Genomic DNA, 5,081 nt, shown 5'->3' with positions numbered 1-5,081 from the left:
AGAAATCAGAGAAGAAGAAGAAAAGATCAAGGGCATGTTTGTCTTTTTTTAAAGTAACCAAAACTAAATTTACACATTATTATTTGGCTTGGGGTTTTTGTCCCAATTTTATTTGAAACGGATTTTATTTGGTAGAAATAATATGACCGGTTTTTTCTTATCACTAGTTTGTTCACCTAGGGGTTTTGTCACTAGTTTTGTAAAAAAAAATGGAATTCATTCAGCTGAATCCTGAACCAAAAGCTGATTCAGCTGAATCTAAAAGCTGAATCACGTTTGAAGTAATATTAACTTCAAAATTGTATTAATCAAAAACTTAAATTGATGGCAACTTTAAAACTGAATTTGTACTAAAAAGTGCTAACAGTTTACATCATCGACTATCTAAAATACAAGTTCCTGTCTTAAGTTTATGTTTTTATTACAAGCTTAGCTACCGAAAAACTTCAACAAAAAGTTGAAGGCAAAACTTCAGCATCTATGCCTTCGTTTACTGAAGACACTGCAGAAGGGGTCAACAAGACTTCACCATTTATGCCTTCATTCACTAAAGACAGGCCATCAACGAGAAAGTTCGGCAGGACATCAAAATCATAAAGGCCATGTAGCACTTGTGGCAGTAGTCATCTTTTAGGTTTTGCTGCTGAATTACAGTTATTAGATTGAGCACAAAACCTTAATGAAAGAACAAAAGGAAATGAAGAGAAAATAAAGAGCATTACCCACAAAAAGAAGAATCTAACGCTATCAGACGAGGACAACGATTGATGCTTCGAATAGAACACCACATCCCTTCAATTCTAGCATCACAGTGTCAGGTTCCTCGAATTTAGGGCATATACGTAAGTTATGAGACCGAATACCAACCTACAACAGCAAACAAAACAAAAATCTGGTCTGTCAGTAGATCCAAAATGGACAACAACAATTGCATAAAGAGATATCAGATAGTACACTTTATTCAAACAAAGACACACGAAGAAATAAAACTAGGGATGTACTGCTGAATTCATGTTCAGCAAGTACCAAAAAACCAACCTAGTTCACAAACCTCGCAGTTGTAGAGGTCTAGAGGGCCAGTGACTTGAGCACCGGGCAACCACCCTCATCACTAAAAACTTCACAAATAGAATTCATCAGAGCTTCGCAACCAGTAAGGTCAACTTCAGGCAAACAATTGCATTTAAACACCAGGGTTCCTGCTTTTGCAGCACCAACTTCTTAGCCCAAACTTTCTAAAACTTCGTAAGAGGAGAACATAAGAAATATGGTAGCTTACACCAGACGAACCTGGAGTGCGTTTGATTTAACGTTAATGCAATGATGAGCGGCGCAATTAGAAATGGTAATAGATGGATGCAGAGTTGGTCATAAACTCAAATTAGCAAATATGTAGGGAAAACATGGATGTTCAGGAAAGGGAACGGGAAAGAACCTCTAGCAAAATTGAGGAAATGGAAGTAAGAATCTTACTTTCGGCAATGCACTAGTCTGATAATATGCAAGTGAGGTAGGTATAGTGAGACACTGCTGCCAATTATGACATCCGATAACTCTTTTGACTGTCCACCTATAAGAAGAAGGCTACTTCCCTACTTGATTTGCAAAGGCATTACAGAATTAAGGAGCAACGGTTAAATTATTAGATGCAAAACCAACAGAACTATGGATCTTAGGGAAGCAACACATCTTCCATAGAAGTGTTAAAATGCTTACCAGACTGTAGAAGTGTTAAAATTCTTACCAGACTATAACCCGCTATAGCAGGTAAAGCTTCCTGAGCGTTGTTGTCAACTAGCTGATCAGATACTTGATGAATTTGTAGTTTCAGTCTCGACAACGTCAGCGATCTAAGATCAAGTACCTGAAATACTAACTCATTATTATCCAGACTCGCCACTATAATGAACGCTAACAAACAAACAAAGGCATCCAATTCAAAATGTTATAGAAGAGAGGTTAAACCTTATTAGAACGACCAGGTATTTGATAGAAACGACAATAATCGATTATTAAGCTTAATAATTAATATAGTTGTATTTCCTCATGAAGTGAAATAGCGTAGTTCTTAGTTGACCCTTGCTATTTTGTAGCACTTCTCTGCAATTGGGATGAACATAGCAACCTCTTATTCTAATTGATGGATTGAACCATCAGAAATTTGTAGACAGAAATAAGACTTCATAGCCTAAGGATCAGAACCATCAGAAAACCAATATCAGTAAGATATTAAATAAAAACAATAGCACAAGACACTAAGACAGAGACAAAAGGGGAAAGAACAGAGTAAGAATCATGTCAAGAGATGGCAATAACATATTGCCTATACTAGCCACTTGTATATCAATTAGTAAGGTTGCATACAATACTTCACAATGACAGAAGCTATTAGGACTTCACAATGTGTATAAGTATACAAAATGTATATATAACAAGACATAAATGCATATAGAGTAGCATATATAAAGAGATCTTCGTAAGGTCATAGAGCTTACAAAGATGGGGATGTAAACTAATCAGAAATATTATCCCAACCTGAACCTACACATACACGAAAACACAGGTTTTCAAACTCCATATTGTAGTTCTATTAAGGATTCCAGTGGCAATTCAACTAGCTATTTTGAATAAGTATTAGAACAGAGTAAGTATTGTAGTTCTCCATGTAGTGCTCTTTCATCACTTTCTGGAATGTGGTATTCAAATTCGTGGGATCAAAAACCCCCAATTAAATACCAAATAATAAGCCATATAACACCCAGATCGGCAATTCAACTCAAAAGTGTTGTGAATTTATAAGAAATTACATGGAAAGTACAAATAAATGAATAATTCTTTCAATCGCTAAACATTAGGAACTGATATAAAGGTGAAAAGCATCCCCTGAACAGCACAAAAGGTGGGCACAATGTATCATGTAGCCATTGGTTCTTGTACAATGAAAGAAAACTTGCAAAACACAATTAAACTGAATAATCAAGGCTACTTAGTTCACTTATTTCAAATTCGCGGTCAGATTGAACGTAACGTTAACAAGGTGACCGCAAATGTAAGGGTCAAATACAATCGCCTCAAATAGCAAGCGAATGTAATAGCTGCAATTTTTGTATACAGTGACCAATGTTAATGGAAATTTTCTACAAACACAACAAGCATGCCATAAAGTATATATGCGAGGAGCCTTATCCTCCCTTAATTACCCATCACAACAGAAGATTCTATAACTGCAAGTTGATTAATCATCACTACTTCAGTTCTTCACTATTTCAGCTCAGAAACTGTTACCTATAACAGATCAAAAGGAAAACGTATAAGAAAGTTCACACAAACGAAAACTTCAAAAACAACGAGAGCAATAGAAAAGAATATCAAACACTTGAGATCTTAACACTTGGTAAACATTCTTCACTTCCCAGGAAAGCACCTACAAATACCAACATTAGAGTCACCACGGGGGCTTACATGAACATGGAGGAGGCATTAAACATGAACAATTGTCTTTCTAAATACTCCCCATAGATAAGGTGCCCCATGAAATTCCCAGTACAACTTGAGAAACTGATCAGAAGGAAAAATTATAAGCTTTTCAATAGAAGATATTCTCAATAGACAAGCTTCACAGGGTTGAATCTTAGGTCAATCTGGGCTAGCATTCTTCTCATTTTTGAATCAGATATCATCATACATACAGATGTTGATCATCATCTATTCTTCAGGGATCGCTATTAGGATAATTGACCTCATAACCAAAGTTGGATTTAACCTATAAATCCATAATTCTTATTAGATCAAGCATCAAACTTCCATATTCCTTCATATGTTCTAAAGATGTTAAACTCATGATTTACAACCCAACCCAAAATTATAAATAAAAAAAAAATCCAGGAAAAGAAAGCAATTAGATATAATTTTTGTCACATCAAACATGCTATTTTACCCAAAATCCTAACCTAACCATTCAAATAAAATCAATAACTGAAAAGGAGACAAAAAATGAAAAACCCATACCAAAATTGAATGACTACTATAAACAATTAAAATCAATTAAAAAAACCCAGATCCATGTATCTAAACCTTACAGAAACCCTTATTGGAGAAATTGAAATCAGATGAAGTAATCATCTGTGTATACCTTTAATCATTCTAACTATTACGCCATAACCACCGGGATCACCTCGAATAATATCAACATAATTGACATCACCACCCGACCGATTGAAGATAAGTTGTTCACTACAAAACCCTCAAAAGTTAAATTGAAGATATTAGATGGTTATGACAATCATAAACCAAGTATTATGAGAAAGTTGAAGAATAAATTAGGGGTTCGCTTATCATTCACCTTAAAAGAAGAAGACGACCTAGAATGGATCTGTTAGGAGAAGAGATTGATTTGGTTTACTGGATTGTAGATGAAAGGGTTTATAGAGAAGCACTGATAGAGAACCATTTTTCTTCTTTAATGGTTTCAGTAGATGTCTAGGGTTTGTTCTTTGATGGTTCATCAGGCGATAAAATGAGAAGAGCGCAGAGCAGAGGAATGAGAAAATGGACAGAAGATAAGGGTGCTCGAGAAACAAGGCATAGTTGCCTTGACTCTCTTGATATTTATTCCCATAGAAAACTCTGACCCTGGAAGACGTTACATAAATCCATATAAAACGACTTCCACTGAGGCCCGTTAATTTAGAAAGCCCATCGGAAGACGTATTTTCAAGGCCCAGGCAGACTCAAAAATCTCATTTTCCACTAGTGTAAGACCACCACCCAGTATTTCGCTTAGAAATCTGTATGGACAAAATTTAATATACTTTTAAGAGAATCAACAAGACTCAATCTATTAAAAGTATATCAACGAGTTAGATTATCTCAATTTCTCAATTTGATCAATACTCAAGCAAATAGAAATCTGCGAGTTGTTATCAAATACTTAGAGAGATAACTTGGATGGTACCAAAGACCAATATCCAAGTGTCAATCAATTGAAATCAACAACCAAGAGGTTGGATATTCTAATTGATTGAACTTAACGCACAACCTGTATTATTTCAATCATAAAGATAAACAATATAATGCGGAAA

The 5,081-nt window shown here is 35.2% G+C and overlaps 1 long non-coding RNA gene across 22 annotated transcripts; it reads right to left on the bottom strand.

The window, feature by feature from the left end:
- Nucleotides 1-299: 299 nt before the first annotated feature.
- On the bottom strand, nt 300-4,600 carry LOC113287696. 22 transcript variants are annotated; one of them, XR_003330246.1, is made up of 8 exons: nt 4,343-4,600; nt 4,133-4,233; nt 1,966-3,763; nt 1,745-1,864; nt 1,474-1,592; nt 1,039-1,290; nt 723-867; nt 300-640 (listed from the first exon to the last, which is right to left on the bottom strand). It is a non-coding gene; the product is annotated as an uncharacterized LOC113287696 (long non-coding RNA). The 22 variants fall into 22 exon arrangements; XR_003330249.1 differs by having other exon boundaries at nt 1,039-1,199; XR_003330253.1 differs by having other exon boundaries at nt 1,039-1,864; nt 1,966-2,188; nt 2,496-2,541; nt 3,201-3,763.
- Nucleotides 4,601-5,081: the final 481 nt, after the last annotated feature.

Source organism: Papaver somniferum, chromosome 6, assembly GCF_003573695.1.
Source record: "Papaver somniferum cultivar HN1 chromosome 6, ASM357369v1, whole genome shotgun sequence".
Lineage (NCBI taxonomy): Eukaryota > Viridiplantae > Streptophyta > Magnoliopsida > Ranunculales > Papaveraceae > Papaver > Papaver somniferum.
Note: the sequence above shows the minus strand (reverse complement) of the source record. Positions and strands in the feature narration are given on the sequence as shown.